Below are 18,680 nucleotides of genomic sequence, written 5' to 3'. Positions count from 1 at the left end.
GGTCTTTATAGAAGGTGCATGTAATAAATCATTTACATATATACATATCATTTACTATATTACATTGTGCATTACGAACATAATGAATTTAACAAGACATACAAGGCACTGTAAATTGTATATATTAAATCAAAAGACACCCAGTAAGCAAAGAGAACCAGAGGTAGGGTTCAAAAACCGGGACATATGGAAGAGGGAGGTACGTATAATATTCCAAAACCAGAAGCATAGGAAGTTAAAGGGGTTGTCGGCGAATTAAAAAGTAAAATTAGGAGCAGTAAATGGAATTACTTGGATTTCTGCATTGCTTATTAATCAAATGTGGTCCACCAAGGTTTTCCTGTAGCTGAAGATAAGATTTGTACAACGCTGACAAGGAATTTTGCACCATTCCTCCAAATGTACTTCAGTTCATCAATATATCTGAGGTGCCTTGCATGCAGAGTCATTAGAGGGAATTTATTAATTTTTCTATGCCGCAATTTGCAGTAAAAATTACAACTTTTGTGCCATTTTCGCCATTCACCACACAAGAAAAATTGTACGGAGCTTAGCGGAAGGGGAGAGGCCACTTGCGGCCCCTCCGTCCGGGGGAAAAAAAGTTCAATCTGCAGAGGCGACAAGCCTTTTTTACTGTAAGAATTGTGAATCTGTGGAATAGCCTGCCGCAGGAGCTGGTCACAGCAGTAACATTAGATGGCTTAAAATGGATTTTCCCATTCCGGATATTTATGGCATATCCGCAGGATATGTCATAAATGTCAGATAGATGCGGGTCCCACCTCTAGGACCCCACACCTATCTCTAGAACGGGGTCCCCTAAATCCTGTTCTAGCTTACTCGGCTTGCTGCCTCCAGGCAACTTACTCATTAGGTGGTCAGGAGTTACGGAAACAGCCGAACTCACTGAGCTACGCTGTTTCCGGAGCACCCATAGAAGTGAATGGGAGTTACGGACACAGCGTAGCGTGGCGAGCTACGCTGTTTTATGAACTCAATAGCTACGGATACAGTGCAGTTCGCCGTGCTATGCTTTTTCTGTAACCTACATGCACTTCTATGGGAGTTACGGAAACAGCATAGCACAGCTATAAATGCCGACAACTTAATCAGGAAGTGGCCGGGAGGCTGCAGAGTAAAACAGGGTTTCGGGGGCCCCATTCCAGAGATAAGTGCGGGTCACAAAGTGGGACCCGCATCTATCAGACACTTATGGCATATGCTGTGGATATGTCATAAATTCCAAGATGGGAAAACTCCTTTAAAAAAGGCTTAGATCATTTCTTAGAACAAAAAAAAACCAATCAGCGTCTATATCAATGTATATAATTCTTGTTTGAACGTTGATCCAGTCGGATTGCCACTTCAGGAATCAGGAGGGAATTTTTCCTTTTTAGGGAGAACTGGTTAATGCCTTATAGGTAATTTTTGTATTTATTTACTTTATTTAATTTCTAGACCTTCCTCTGGATCAATAGGGGCAAAACAAGGTTCTATAACTTCTCCCATCCCTTCCATTTCTCCAATCCCTTGGTTGAACTTGATGGACATACACCGCGTTCCGAATTATTATGCAAATGTTATTTTTCGCTGATTTTCCTAAATAGTCGATGCAAATGACAGTCAGTATAATCTTCAAGCCATCAACCGTTGGAGTATAATGCGAATTTTATTGAACAAATCTCCTAATGATAGCAGATTTTTTTTTAGAAGTAAAAAACTCAAAATGCACGGTTTAAAATTATCATGCACAACATAGATCAAAACATTTTAAAGGTTGTAAAGAGAACTAAAATGGTAATTTGTTGAATTTGCAGCATCAGGAGGTCATATTTACAGAAATCAAAAGCTCTTTCAATAAAAAAAAACTTAACAGGCCAAGTTACATGTTAACATAGGACCCCTTCTTTGATATCACCTTCACAATTCTTGCATCCATTGAATTTGTGAGTATTTGGACAGTTTCTGCTTGAATATCTTTGCAGGATGTCAGAATAGCTTCCCAGAGCTTCTGTTTTGATGTGAACTGCCTCCCACCCTCATAGATATTTTGCTTGAGGATGCTCCAATAGGGTTGAGGTCAGGGGAACATGGGGGCCACACCATGAGTTTTTCTCCTTTTATGCCCATAGCAGCCAATGACACAGAGGTATTCTTTGCATCATGAGATGGTGCATTGTCATGCATGAAGATAATTTTGCTACGGAAGGCTCGGTTCTTCTTTTTGTACCACGGAAGAAAATGGTCAGTCATAAACTCTATGTACTTTACAGAGGCCATTTTCACACCATCAGAGACCCTAAAGGGGCTTACCAGCTCTCTCCCCATGATTCCAGCCCAAAACATGACTCCGCCACCTCCTTGCTGACGTCGCAGCCTTCTTGGGACATGGTGGCCATTCACCAACCATCCACTACTCCATCCATCTGGACCATCCAGGGTTGCACGGCACTCATCAGTAAACAACACGGTTTGAAAATGAGTCTTCATGTATTTCTGAGCCCACTGCAACCGTTTAGGCTTGTGAGCATTGTTTAGGGGTGGCCGAATAATAGCTTTATGCACACTTGCAAACCTCTGGAGGATCCTACACCTTGAGGTTCGGTGGACTCCAGAGGCACCAGCGGCTTCAAATACCTGTTTGCTGCTTTGCAATAGCATTTTAGCAGCTGCTCTCCTAATCCTATTAATTTGTCTGCCAGAAACCTTCCTCATTATGCCTTTATCTGAACGAACCCGTCTGTGCTCTGAATCAGCCACAAATCTTTTCACAGTACAATGATCACGCTTACGTTTTCTTGAAATATCCAATGTTTTCATACCTTGTCCAAGGTATTTCACGCTTTTCGGCAGCAGAGAGATCCTTTTTCTTTCTCATATTGCTTGAAACCTGTGGCCTGCTTAATAATGTGGAATGTCCATCTTAAGTAGTTTTCCTTTGATTGGGCACACCAGGCAAACTAATTATCACAGGTGTCTGAGATTGATTACAATAATCCAAAGAGCCCTAAAACACAATACCATCCATGAGTTTAATTGAAAAACTAATAATTAAATGTTTATGACACTTAAATCCAATATGCATAATAATTTTTAACATGGTGTATATGTCTTTTGTCAACCGTACTAACTATGTAACTAAATTTACTACTGAAACTGGCATAAATAGAGCTGCAAATCAATGCCAGATTCCACTTTCTGGTGTACCAATGGCAAGCGATGCTCCTGATTTATTAAGAGGCGTGCACCTCTTAATAAATTAGGCACATTTTAATCCACTGCCCTGTATATTAAGACTGGTGTATGAATTGCCAGTCTTACTAAATTCCCCCCATTCTCTTGTTGCATCACCATACGTCTCTTTAGATTGAGGTCATGGACTGCTGCCCTTAAATTCTCTTGTAATATGTTTTGATATATTGAAATCATTATTCCCTCGGTGATCGCAAGGCGTCCAGGCCCTGCGGCGGCAAAGCAGCCCAAAACCATGATGCTCCCTCCACCATGCTGTAATGTCTATGGCCGAGAGCCATCGTTCAGACTTACCCTCTGACGGCCCCGGCCACGGACATCTGTGTTTTCAGCGGCATCTCCCTCCAGGGAGACGCCGGCACTCACTTCCGGGTTCTGGGACTGTGCTCGTTCAGGTGTCATTATTCAATAATTAGCCCAGAATGCTGCTGGACTATAAAAAGGGCTCTGCCCACTTACTCCTTGCCCGAGCGTTGTTGTATACCTAAAGTTTCTCTTGCAAATGGTCTCCCAGTGTTTTCCTGTTCCCAGTGTTACCCGTTCCTGCTGCCTGTATCCTGTATCCCGTGCTATCGTATCTACAGTGAGAGTCAAGTCGTGTGTTCCGCTACATCTACTGTGCCATCTACAGTGAGAGTCAAGTCGGGTCTTCTGCTGTATCTGCTGAGCCATCTACAGTGAAAGTCAAGTTGTGTCTCCACTACTGTCTACATTGCCTCAGGTACCCGTTCTGGACTATAGACATTGTTTGTACCTAGTTGGCCAGCTGCTATCCCGCTACGTGGTACGGCCCAGTGGGTCCACACCCCGCGCCGTGACACATGCTTCACAGTTGGGATGAGGTTTTGGTGTTTGTGTGCAATGTCCTTTTTCTTTCAAACACAGCGTGGTGTTTTTGTGTTAAAAAGTTTCAATATTGTCACAATTGTCCATACAAATTTTTCTCAGAAGCATTGTGGAAAATCCAGGTGGTTTCGGGCAATCTTTTTTTGGACAGCAACAGTTTCCTTTGTGGTGTCCTTCCATGAATACCATTCTTGTTCATGTTTTTTCTAGTAGTGTACACATGAGTTTTTTGCAGTTTGTAGAGTCTTCAGTAGGTCTTTTGCGGTTACCCTTGGGTTCTTTACAGACACCCACTAGTAGGGAGAGTATGTAGCAACAGTTTGGAATTTTCTTAATTTCGAAAAGTTATTTGCCTCGAGGCATGGTTCACAATAACTAATTTTACTTGAGAAGAACAGACTTATCAGTAGCCAGGCTTTGTGTGCCCTTGGTTAATGGGCAAAGCACCTGTGAAACCCACACTTCCATTCTCATCTCCATAATTGAAACACCTTTTGCGAATTAGCTCTTGGAGACGTCACTAACACAGAGGTTCACTTACTTTTTCTCCCTGCACTGTGGATGTTTACTTAATGTGCTCAATAAAAGACATGAACAGTACAAATGTTTGTGTGTCATTAGTTTAGTTTGTGTTTGTCTATAATTGTGACTAACAATCAGACCACATTTTATTAGTAATCAATGCAGAAATCCAGGTAATTCCAAAGGGTTCACTTACTTTTTCTTGCAAATGTTAATGTCCCGCTGCTCCAGCAGATGCTCCAGTGTTTCCGCACTGGTCTTGGTTTACTTTCCAGGAGCAATGACGTGACGTACTAGCACATGACTGCTGCAGCCAATCGGTGACCTCAGCAGTGATGCCAGTATGTACTGCACATGACTGCTGAGGCCAGTGATTGGCTGTAGTAATCACGTGCCAGTATGGCATGTCTTTGCTCTTGGAAAGCAAACGCATTTTTTCTAAGCCCATTGAGAACAAGGCTACATTTACTATCCAATATGCAGTGTTCTGAAATCATCTAAAATTACTTGAATATAAAGATGCATTATATTTATATTCAAGTCAAGTTTTTCAGGTAATATATTGGTGTATACCTTATTATAAAAAAAGGTACTAAGTATAATAAGTAGGCAGTACAGCATCACTAATAAAAAAAGACTACATGTAGCATTGCCCATGGTACTTTTTATTTGTACTGTAGCATATGCAGGGAGATACTGTATACCTGCAAGGGTGGCTTCTGTTATTTGGGATTTATAAAAAAATATTCTTATCCAGGGATTATCCAGGATTTAATAATTTATAAAAATTACTGCGTGAAAGGTTTTAGAGCAGTTCCCAAGCAGAGATTTCCTTGACACATTACAGCGTTTCAGAGCTTTATGTGCTGAAACAAATAAAAACTATTGTTTACTCCTGGTTTTTAAGATTTAGCTAGTACAAATATAGATGGTCCAAAAAGACAATGAAAATTGCACAAAACAGAATTCAGAATATAGTAGATGAACTCAGAACACCAAATTCACAAATAACAACATAAATATTCCACTCAACCAGACTGCGGGACTTCAAGAGAAGCCGACACAGCGGAACTAAAGTTGGGCATCACTTTTTATATGCCGTGTACCTTAAAAGAAATATAATGAAAGTACTCGACTGCCACAGATTTTGTTAGCATTCCAATGTTTGGTAGATTGGAAGATCATCTGATGAGAAGTGTTTTCTCAGTAGCTCAGCTTCGCAACATAAACATATTAGTCATACGTCAGTAAAACTATATAAACATTACAAACATTTTGCCATAGTGAGAGCAAAATGAAAAAATATTAACAGATAAAATAGCAAAACCAACACAGAGCAGGATCTGCATTGTAGACATTGCATTGGGATTTGGTCAGCAAACCTGAATCGAAAATACTGCCAGAGACTTTATGTACTGCGGCCCATGATGAATACAAAAGAGCTTGACCCAGAGTTCAAGTGCATGCCCTCCATAGAATGGCCCATCACACAAATAAACTGGGGTAAATGATGGGTCATATGAGGGCTTGTGTGTCCTAGAAGACATCTTTTCATGCTCGGTGAACTATTACATATGCAAACACGGTCTGTAATGAACTATAAGTAAAAAATACATGTATAACAAAATGTGCACTCGTCCCTCTGCATGACTTCTATTTGGGAAAACTATCTCTACATTGGCTTGCAAAAATGCTCACATTATGCTGGGATGTGGTATGCTTAGGATGCGAATATAGTAGTTTTGGGACCTCCTGTCTGCCACCACATACATAAGCCTAATAACACAATCTGCTGATAAATATGGTGGGATAGAGGTATATGGCACTGAATAATTCACCACTACTTAAAAACATATAAGAACATTTGTCTAACATTGCATAGACTACGGGACTGCTTCTAACGCACTCATTTTGCTTTTATCATATAAATTCTAACCCTTGCCCCTAAGCAATAGATGATAAACTGTCACTTCATCATCATTAACTATTCCTTAAAAAATTTAAATGTTATCATCTGTTGCTAAGGAGCAACTATCAGATTTTTAAATGTGTATTGTAAATTTTCACAATCGTAAAGCTACAATTGAAATCAAAGTCAAAACATTTTACAAGAGCATTTAAGGGCAGCAGTCCATGACCTCAATCTAAAGAGACGTAGGGTGATGCAACAAGACAATGGGGGTAATTTAAAGGAACAGTGTCACCAAAAAAAAATTTTTTATATCAGTTTGATATTAGTGTTTTATTAAAAACGTTTATATTTATTTGTGTGTTTGTGTGTTACTTTTTTTTATTTTTTTACTTTTTCTTCCCTATGGGGGCTGTCATATTTTTTTTTCATTTCTGTATGTGTCGATTAACGACACATACAGACATGGAATACGGCAGCTACAGTCCCATAGTGAATGCGAACGGGGCCCGTTCCATCCACTATGGTGTACGCCGTCTGTGTGGGAACGGCGCATGCGCCGCTCCCACACAGTCCAAGTTGAACTGTGCGCCGACCGGCGCCATTTTTCTGTGGACCGGAAGTCGCGGCCGGACAGTAAGATTACTACTTCCGGTCGCGGCTTCCGGACTTGTGCACTTGGAGCGGAGGTAGCAGACGGAGCGGACGGACCGGAGGGAGCGGCGGCGGCAGGAGCAGGTAAGTTATTTCTATGTATGTTCGTGTTTCAGTGTGTGTTTACTACTGTATGTAAACCTACTACACTGTGTGTTAGCTCAAAAAATGGCGACACACAGTGTAGGAGGTTTGACCGTTCAATCCCCTCGTTTCTCCCGGCACTAGCCAGGATAAAGGAGGGGGGGATTCTGAGAGCTCACTAGAGCGAGGGATTTTTTTCCAATTTTGCAGCATAAAGCAATGTGGTTGCTTTACCACATGCAATGCTGCAATTTTGGGAATTGCTCCATCTAGTGACCAGCACTGGGAAATATTATAAATTAGAATCTAAATTATAATATTTCCTGACTCGTGAAAAAAATAAAAAAAATTAGAACAATGTTTAATCACCTACACACTAATTGTTTAACTAAAAAAAAAAAAAATTTTTTTGCTAGCAACACATTCCCTTTAAGGCTATGTTCACACGGGGTATTTTGCCGAGTTTTTTGACGCGGAAACCGCGTCGCAAAACTCGGCAGAAACGGCCCGAGAACGCCTCCCATTGATTTCAATGGGAGGCGTCGGCATCTTTTTCCCGCGAGCAGTAAAACTGCCTCGCGGGAAAAAGAAGCGACATGCCCTATCTTCGGGCGCTTCCGCCTCCGACCTCCCATTGACTTCAATGGGAGGCAGGAGAAAGCGTGTTTTCTGCCCGCGGCGCTCAATGGCCGCGGGCGAAAAACGGCGCGATCATTGCTATTCACACGGAGTATTTTGGGGGAGGAATATCTGCCTCAAAATTCCGTTTGGAGCTTTGAGGCAGATATTCCTCCCCCAAAATACTCCGTGTGAACATAGCCTAAGAAGACTGGCAATTCATACACCAGTCTTAATATACAGGGCAGTGGATTAAAATGTCATAGCAACATATAAGAAGTTATGAAGGTGCAGTAGCGCTCAGCTGAGCACCCTGCATCTTTAGCTGTGAATTGCACTCCTTGTTAGGCTGAAGACAGGCTCAAATAGAACGTCAATGAGCCATCTTCTACCTTACAAGAAAAGCCAAATCACAGTCGAAGGTGCATAGAACTCAGCTGAGCCCTTCTGCCCCTTCGTTTCAGCGATGGTGGGGGTCTCAGCACTCAAACCCCCACCGATGATGAAAACTTCTCATATGTTGCTATAACAAGTTCTCTGAAATCACAGTTAAGGCCCTTTTACACGGGCCAATAATTGGCCAAACGAGCCTTCATATAAAGGCTTGTAACCAATCATTGCCCCATGTAAACAGGCCATCGAGCAGCCGATGAACGAACAAACGCTCGTTCATCGGCTGATCTGCTCATTTATGCGGCCAATAAAATAGTTGCCAGTCAGCACAGAGGCGTAACTAGGAAAGACTGGGCCCCGTAACAAACTTTTGAGTGCACCCCCTCCCCTGGGTGCCACACACTGCCCCCCCCCCCTTGTAGATAATGCCCCCTGTAGATAGTGCCATACAGCCCCCCCTGTAGATCGTGCTATACAGCCCACCCTGTAGTTATTGCCACACCCACTTGTAGATAGTGCCCCCCCCCCTTGTAGATAGTGCCATACAGCCCTGTAGATAGTTACATAGTACGGTTTAAAAAAGACACATGTCCATCAAGTTCAACCAAGGGATTTATTCTAGGAAATTATCTAAGCCTTTTTTAACGCCATCTACTGTCCCTGCTGTGACCAGCTCCTGCGGTAGTCTATTCCATAGATTCACAGTTCTCACAGTAAAGAATGCCTGTCGTCTCTGCAGATTGAACCTTTTTTTCTCCAGACGGAGGGAGTGCCCCCTTGTTTTTTGAGGGGGTTTTACATGGAACAGGATTTCACCATATTTTTTGTATGTGCCATTAATGTATTTATATAAGTTAATCATGTCCCCCCTTAGTCGTCTTTTTTCAAGGCTAGATAGGTTTAATTATTTTAATCTTTCCTCATAACTTAGATTCTCCATGCCCCTTATTAGCTTTGTTGCTCTTCTTTGTATTTTTCCAACTCCAGGGCATCCTTTCTATGAACTGGAGCCCAGAACTGAACTGTATATTCTAGATGAGGCCTCACTAATGCTTTGTAAAGTGGTAATATTATATCCCTGTCCCGCGAGTCCATGCCTCTTTTAATACACGACAATATCTTGCTGGCCTTAGAAGCAGCTGATTGACATTGCATGCTGTTATTTAGTTTATGATTTACAAGTACATCCAGATCCTTCTCAACAAGTGAATCCCCCAGTGTAACTCCCCCTAGGACATATGATGCATGCAGATTGTTGGTACCCAGATGCATAACTTTTATCTACATTAATCTTCATTTGCCAAGTGGACGCCAAAACACTAACTTCGCTTGCAATTCACAAACATCTTCCATAGACTGAACATTACTACATAGCTTGGTGTCAACTGCAAAAATAGAAATAGTGCTATTAATCCCATCCTCTATATCATTCAGAGTAGGAATCATTGACCACAACTCTCTGGATACGGTCCTTGAGCCAATTCTCAATCCAATTACAAACTATACTTTCTAAACCTATAGTCCTTAATTTACCCATTAGACGTCTATGAGGGACAGTATCGAATGCCTTTGCAAAGTCCAAAAACACTATATCCACAGCGGCCCCTCTGTCTAGGCTTCTGCTCACCTCTTCATAAAAACAAATCAGGTTGGTTTGACAACTTCTGTCCTTAGGAAAACCGTGCTGGCTGTCACTTATAATACTATTTTTGTCACATAACTCTGTATATAGTCCCTCAATAACCCCTCAAACATTTTCCCCACGATGGATGTTACTGGTCTATAATTACCCTGGAAAGACCTACAGCTCTTTTTGAAAATAGGCACCACATTTGCCCTGCGCCAGTCCTTTGGCACTATACCGGTCACTAGAGAATCTCAATACAGCCCACCCCTGTAGATAACGCCATACAGCGCCCTCCTGTAGATAGCGCCATACAGCCCCAACCCCCCTCCCACCAAAAAAAAAACGGCCTCTGGTCTAGTTAAAGGGGTTGTCGCACACAACACATGTATCCCCTATCCACGGGACCCCCAGCAATAAGGAGAACGGGGAAGCCAAAGTCCCCCGAAGTGCTTCATGAGAAGCACGGGACTTCCATTGTCTGTGGCTTGTGTGTCCGGAAGCTCCATAGAAATAAATGAAGCGCCGGCCACGCATGCGCACAAGTTCCCTGTAGATTATGCTACACCCCCCTGTAGATGATGCCACAAACCCCCGCCGCCGTAGATGATGCCACTCACAGCCCCCCTGTAGATAGTGCCACAAACTCCCCCTGCATATAGTCCCCCTGTAGATCGTGCCACATACTCCACTTGTAGATAGCCCCCACCCGTGGAAATAGATCCATTGTGGCTCCCTCTATGAGCGGAATCCCAGGCTAGGCATCGGCAATATGCTTCCCGGGGATTCCAGCGTTCCAGGAGGAGCCCCTGACGTCACTGTCCATATATGGACAGTGACGTCATCAGTTGCTCCCTGTATCAGCAGAATTCCCAGCCAGGCGTCAGCAATGCTCTAGCTGGTGATTCCGATGCAGGAGGTGCCCCTGATGTCACTGCCCTTATATGGGCAGTGAAGTCACGGGCTACTCCTGGAGCATCGGAATCCCCGGCCAAAGTATTGCTGACGCCCTGGCCAGGAGTTACGCTCATAGACAAAGCCCTGACTTTACTGCCCATATAAGGGCAGTGACGTCAGTGGCACCTCCTGCAGCAGAATCCCGGCAAGGGTTTCGGCAACGCTTTGGCCCTGGATTTCGCTCCAGGAGGAGTGAACGGCAGAGCAGGAAGCGGATAGTATCCTGCTCTGCCATAGTATTCAATTTTGTCTGCATCCTGAGGACGCAGATACAATTGAATGTATGAAAAAGCAGAAAAAAATCGTCATAGGTAGTGCAATGTATTAGAAAAAAAAAAACTGTTGGACCTTCAAGTCCCCTAAAGGGACTTGAAAAAAAGTGTAAAAAAAAAAAAAAAAGTGAAAAAAAAGTTTTAAAACATATAATAAAAATTTCAAGTAATAAAATAAAATACAATTGCCCTTTTCCCTTATCAGGTCCTTTAATATTAAAAAAATAAATAAGCCATACATATTTGGTATCGCCGCGACCATTATGGCCTGAGCTATAAAAATATTATGTTATTTATTCCACGTGGTGAACGGCGTAAAAAAAAAATGGAAAAAACTAGACCAGAATTTGTTTTTTGGTCACTTTGCCCTACAAATATTGGAATAAAAAGTGATTAAAAAGGGATATAAAAAAATGGTACCTATATAAAACTATAGCTCGTCTCACAAAAAACAAGCCCTCATACAGCTCAGTCAAAAAAAATAATAATTAAAGTTATGGTTCTCACAACTTGGCAACATAAAAAATACATTATTTTTACAAAAGTAATTTTATTGTGCAAAAAGTTGTAAAACATAAAACAGTGCTATAAATTTGGTATCGCCGGAATCGTACTGACCCGCAGAATAAAGTTAACGTGTAATTTATAATGCATGGTGAATGCTGTATATAAAAAAAAAACTATGCCAGAATTGAAGTTTTTTATTCACCTGGCCTCCCAAAAAGTAGAATAAAAAGTGATCAAAAAGTCGCATGTACCCCAATATGGTACCAATAATAACCACAGGCCGTCCCACAAAAAACAGCCCTTATACCACTATGCCCATCAAAAAATAAAATTAGTTAAGGCTTCTATAAGTCAGGAAATAAAAAATATGGTCCGAGGGGAACATTTCTTTTGTTTCAAGAGGCGAATTATCAAGGAAGGGGAGAGCCCAAACATATCTGCTGGAAGCGAGGCTGCCCGTATTATACCAGTTCAACACTTTCCCAGCAAAATTCCCCAAACTGCAAATGTGTGAAATGTGGACCAAAAGGGGGATAAGGAAGGACATTTATTATACCACCTGACTATGCCCCTGATGTACGCTGCCCAGCTTACATATGACCCACATTATAAACGGAAACGCCAGAAACACTCAAACAAAACTACTACCAAGCAAAATCCGCGTTCCAAAAGCCAAATGGCGCTCCCTTCTGATCCCTACAGCGTGCCCAAACAGCAGTTTACTTCCACATATATGGCATCGCCATAGCCGGGAGAACCCTTTTAACAATTTTTGGGGTGTGTCTCCAGTGGCACAAGCTGGGCACAACATATTTGCCACTGAAATGGCATATCTACAGAAAAATTGAAATTTTTACTTTGCACCATCCGCAGCGCATTAATTTATGGAAAACACCTGTGGGGTGAAAATACTCACTACTCCCCTTAATAAATCAGTAAGCGCCATTACCTAACAGCGACTGAGGTTGCAAGCACCGCATATCCATATCCACAGGCGTAATCTGCTCCCTGCCTCTCCCTATTGATCACGCCTCCTGAGGAATACACTGTGAAACGCGCATCGAGGCGGCTGGTTCACTCTCAGTCAGACTCGCTATCCAGGTATCCCCTTGTAATTTCATTGCTTTGTATCATTGTGCTTTCAAATTGTTATTGTATCCATGTAACTGATTTCTGACTTCTTTGTAAAAGGGATACTATATTACTCAGCACTTTTTAGACTTATTTCCCAAATGGGGTCACTTCTCAGGGGTTTCTTTTATTATTTCCCATCAGAACCCTGCAATTGCGAAACAATACTTTGTAAATCACCAAATTAGGCCTCAATTTCGCATGGTACTCTTTCACTCCTGAGCCCTGTCGATCATCCAGGCAAAAGATTAGGGCCGCATGTTGGGTGTCTCTATAACCGGGAAACACAGCATAATAATTAGAGAGCTGTCTTGTTATGGTAGCACAAGCTGGGCACCACATATTGGCATATCTATGGGAAAAAAATCCAATTTTCACTCTGAAATATCGAGTGCACACTAATTTCCACAAAACACCTGCGGGGTTAACATGCTCACTACACCCCTAGGTGAATACCTTGAGGGATGTAGTTTCCAAAATATGGTCCCAACTGGGAGGTATCCACTGTTTTGGTCCCACAGGTATGTTGCAATTGCGACATATCACCCAAAAACCAATCCAGCAAAATCTGAACTACAAAAGCCAAATGCTGCTCCTTCCCTTCTGAGCCCTGCCGTCTTTTTTTCCTTTATTTGTTGAGAAAATGAAAAATTTGGAGCTAAATCAACGTCTTATTGAAGAAAAGGGATTGTTTTTATTTTCACTGCCCAATTCTAATAAATTCTATGAAACACCTGTGAGATCAAAATGCTCACTACACCACTAGATGAATTCCTCAAGGGGTGTAGTTTCCTAAATTGAGTCCCTTTTTGGGCGTTTTCATTGTTTTGGTCCCTCAGGGGCTTTGCAAATGTGACATGGCCTCCGAAACCATTCCTGCTAAATTTGAGCTCCAAAGGCCAGATGGCGCTCCTTCCCTTGTGAGCCCTGCAGTGTGTCCAAACAGCTGTTTATGACCACATATGGGGTATTATTTTACTCGGGAGAAATTGCTTTACAAATTTTGCGGTGCTTTTTCTCCTTTAGAGAAAAAAAATTAGCTAAACCTACATTTTCTTTGAAAAAATTTAGATTTTCATTTTCACTACTTCCAATAATTTCTGCAAAAAACCTGTGCGTTTAAAATGCTTACTATAACCCTAGATAATTTCCTGGAGGTGTGTAGTTTCCCAAATGTGGTCATTTTTGGGGGATTTCCACTGTTTTGGCACTGCAAGAGCCCTTCAAACCTGACATCGTGCCTAAAATATATTCTAATAAAAAGAAGGCCCCAAAATCTCCTAGGTGCTCCTTTACTTTGGAGGCCGGTTTAGCAGCAATTTCTCAAGAAAATTTCAAAAGGCTATTTTTACAGCGACCAGTTCAGTTCAGTCCATAAGCACACTAGGGCCACATGTGGGATATTTCCTAAAACTGCAGAACCTGGGCCATAAATATTGAGTTGCATTTCTCTGGTAAAACTTTGTGTTACAAAAAAAATAGATTAAAAATGAATTTCTGCAAAGAAAAATGACATTTGTAAATTTCACCTCTACTTTGCATTAATTCCTGTGAAAGGTCTAAAGGGTTAAGAAACTTTCTAAATGCTGTTTTGAATACTTTGAAGAGTGATGTTTTTAAAATGGGGTGACTTATTGGGGGTTTCTAATATATAAGGCCCTCAAAGCCACTTCACAACTGAACTGGCCCCTGTAAAAATAGCCTTTTGAAATGTTCTTGAGAAATTGCTGCTAAAGTTCTAAGCCTTGTAACGTCCTAGAAAAATAAAAGGATGTTCAAAAAACTATGCCAATCTAAAGTAGACATATGGGGGATGTTAATTACCAACAATTTTGTATTAAGTATTACTGCCTGTCTTACAAGCAGATACATTAAAATTTAGAAAAATGCTAATTTTTGCAATTTTTCGCAAAATTTTGGTGTTTTTCACAATTAAATACTGAACGTATCGAGCAAATTTTGCCAGTAACATAAAGTCCAATGTGTCACGAGAAAAGCATTCCAAAGTTATTACCACACAAAGTGAAAGATGTCAGATTTGAAAAATGAGGCTCTGTCAGGAAGGTCAAAAGTGGCCAAAGAGGGAAGGAGTTAAGGTTCAGATGGATTGTTTTATTGACTAAATCAGGCCCATTAAAAAATGTTTAGGGTAAGGCCACATGGAGCGGCCAACAACCGCGCTGACACTATGTAGGCGCGGCTGTCAAATACCTTGTTAAGGTGTATTCCGGTTACATGTTCATGCGCACTGCCGCTCCATTCATTCTTTATGGGAGCGCCGAAGATAGTCGAGTGCAGTGTTCGGCTTTTTCTGGCGCTGCCATAAAGAATGAATAGAGGGTAACTTGTTGTAACTTGCAAAATCGTGCGGCTATAAAGAGTGTATTAATTCATGGCCGCACGATTTTGCAGATAAAGTGGTGGTTTACACGCATTAACGTGCAGCCACTAACAGGCTATTTAACAGCCGCATCGAACATGGTACCGGCACGGTTGTTGCCCGCGTTGCGACCGTGTCAGAGCCGCTCCGTGTGGCCTTACCCTTAGTGTTTTCTTGCCTCATCCCTTGAAAACCTTCCTAAATTATAGCCCCGTGAATAATTATATAAATTATTGCCCAGTTAAATTTACATTCTAGTCCTAATACCTAAACCATATAAAACAATGCGCTGCAGATTTTGTGTTTTCTGAGGAAACAGCTTAATTCAGATGAATGGAACAGAATTTCTGTCATCTGCAACAAAATCTGCAGCGAATTGTTTTATATGGTATAGGTATTAAGACTAGAATGTAAATTTCACTGGGCAGGGTCCGGCTCATGCTTTTTACAGAGCTGTATTTACACAGTATGAATGGTAATAAAAGTATATTTAAATCTATAGTGGCCGATTCATTTATTCTCATTTCTGTATGGTTGCTCATAGAGCTTGCACTTAAACCAACTTGGGATCCTGAGTTTTGATTTTTGTATCCCTGCTAAATTCTACTAATGGGACTTTACTCAGGGACCAAGGTTAGCAGATTACTTGAATTTACTGTAAAGTTTAACTAAATATACAACTGTCTAAAGAGAATGCAATATTAAATAATACAATGCAAATATTACACTTTAAAGAACAGTAAACAAATTACTATATAATTACAATTAACATACAATGACCATGGTAGGACATTATCTATGAGAAATTCAATTATCTTTGATATTTGCTACATGCCAAATCTTACCTGGTTGCTTGTAATAATTTAAATCAAAACTCTCTATTAGCACTAACATCATTATAAAACTGTGATCACCCTCAGCTGCCCCTATGAACTCCCCCCCCCGGATGGAGCTGACACAGCATCTTGCAGGTTGAGCTGCTTTGATCCTAATAGGATCGGGGGTTAAATCTGTCATTAAACTGCTACCAGCCGCAGAGCCGCCTCTTAACCAATTAACCACCAATTAGTGGAATGGAGCCGTTCTGCATTAATATTTTAACGTGATGAATCCGATCAGAGATCTACGGACCCCCCTAAAGACTTGTTAATTCCTCCTCAGCAATACGTACTTGAGAACTATGACATGGCGTGTAAGTATTGGGGAGAAGGGTTTAATGTGTAATATTTTACCATTGACTTAACAGCTTTATTGAGAAAAGCTGTCACTCTATGAGATAAGCAGAAAAGCCTAAATATATTAACCCCTTTAAGTGAACGGCTCACTAAATGAACTTTTCTAAACTAATAATTTATATTTACAGGATATATAAGGGTGTTAGTACACGTACAGATTTTGTTCAGGTTTTGAGGGGCAGTTTTTAAGCTAAAATAAGAAGTGGATTCAAATAAGAGAAGTAATATCTGTCCTTTGTCCTTTCTCTTTCTTTATGATCCACACCCGGTTTTTAATATGTAGCACAGGTTAAATGATCGGTTCTTCAACCATTAGCTACTGACTCATAGTAACCTAAATCACAAATGCAGCAGGATTGGATGTAAATGTTTTTCTACTTAGCAAGGCCTTATACCTGCACAGCAATGTAATGGTCAGCTTTACCCAGGCCAGAATTCTGAAAAGCATAAGGCATAAAAGTAAATAATTTAAACTATTTGCAATCTCGGAGTCAAAATTGAAGGTACTGTTTTGGCACATAAATAACACAGTTCCCAATGTAATGTTTCCTATTTCTGATTACTATTATTTTGTGCAGACTCTAAGGCCACGTCCAGACGTGGCGGAATTGCTGTTGAATTCCGCTGCGGACGGTCCGCAGTGGAATTCTGCAGCAGCCGTTTTTTACATTTGTCTTCTTAAAGCAGCCATATGTATTTGTTATTGTCTCAATGTATCTGAAATAAAAAATTAAATCAACTTTGCAAATGGTCTTGATAAAAAAATTCTTATCGTTTTGGGTCTACAGCTCCTATGCAGACCTAGGGGTCTCCATGGTACAGATGACAAACAAGCCCTATATAGTCTGATACTGCAGTAATACTCCCTTCCATCTGTCCCCTACATCTTGTTAACATACATTCAGTAGGTTAACAAGAATTAGTGGACAGATGGAAAAGGATAAAGCTACACATGGCTTATTTGTAATTATTACCATGGAGACACATAGGTTTGCATAAGAACTGTAGACACAAAACCACAGGAGAATTTGAATCAAGAATTTTTATTTCAGATGCATTGGGACACTAAAAAAAAAAAAAAATGCTTGTGAAGGTAGATAAAAGTTTGAGGGCATAAATATGTTTTATGTTCTACTTCTTTAATCTCCAACACTGAGGATTTAACATCCTAGACATTTTTACATTTCTTTTTATACTTAAATATCTTTTCATGGTCTTTCATACCAAGCGTCAGTCATGAACTCTAAAGTTAATTGGTATTATTTATTAAATATTTAGTCTGATTGCCATATTTTTAGTCGGGGAGGAATTTTTCCCGTAATGAGGCAATTGGCATCCACCTCATGGGGTTTTTACCTTCTTCTGGATCAACACGGTAGGATTATAGGTTGTAATTGATGAACCGGTGTCTTTTTTTTAACCGTATCAAGTATGTAACCTTTGCTTTTGCAAATTTAAAAGCTAAATACTACCCATAACATGAAGATTGACACGACTGCAGTTAACCCCTATCTCCCAAACTTACAACGCTTACAAACAAGTGGCTGTATAGAATCAAGAAGACAAATATAGATTTCTTTTGAGCCATAAACTGCACTATATTCAGTCAGTGGTTCACTGGCTAGCACCTCGTTCTCCCCATGTCAGTTTGACATTTCTACTGGCACAAGAACAGCTAAAGCAGATCTCATTTATGACCCTCCCAAACAGGGTCAATCTCAGGAGAGTGACTTCTGGTAGAAATGGAGGAGCTATGAGTGTAGTGTCAAAAATGTGTTATACCAATCTTGAATCTGATATCATCTTTCTCTGGTCATGTTTCTTTCACTACAAGGTCAATGTACAGGTTGAATAGGTATTGTGATAGTAGGTCACCTTGACTAACTCCTTTACTGTTTCCATCTTATTTCCCGTTGCTTATATAAGACCAACATATTCCATAGCGCTGTAAAGAGATTGACATCATGTCACCAATGGGTCTCACAATCTGATTTCTCTATCTCAGACTCACACTCGGGTCATGCTTCATGATATATATGGCACCATACAGAGAAAGGATATTGGAAAAATTTACAACTGTTAATTATACAAAATATAACAGTAATTTTCTGAAACTGGACTACCCCTTTAGTTATTTTTCAACTGCTTCCAATTTGACTCTTTCCTCCAGACTAAAAGATTTTTGGGTGCAACTTATATCATAAAACCAGTCATGAGTATTATTGTCATTAATTCTTTTTATTTCTTCAATCTTTGCCTGATCTCTCTAGCTGGCAACTTCACAGCTAAGGGCCTA

This window comes from Rhinoderma darwinii, chromosome 1 (genome assembly GCF_050947455.1).
Source record: "Rhinoderma darwinii isolate aRhiDar2 chromosome 1, aRhiDar2.hap1, whole genome shotgun sequence".
In the NCBI taxonomy this organism is placed as follows: domain Eukaryota; kingdom Metazoa; phylum Chordata; class Amphibia; order Anura; family Rhinodermatidae; genus Rhinoderma; species Rhinoderma darwinii.
Note: the sequence above shows the minus strand (reverse complement) of the source record.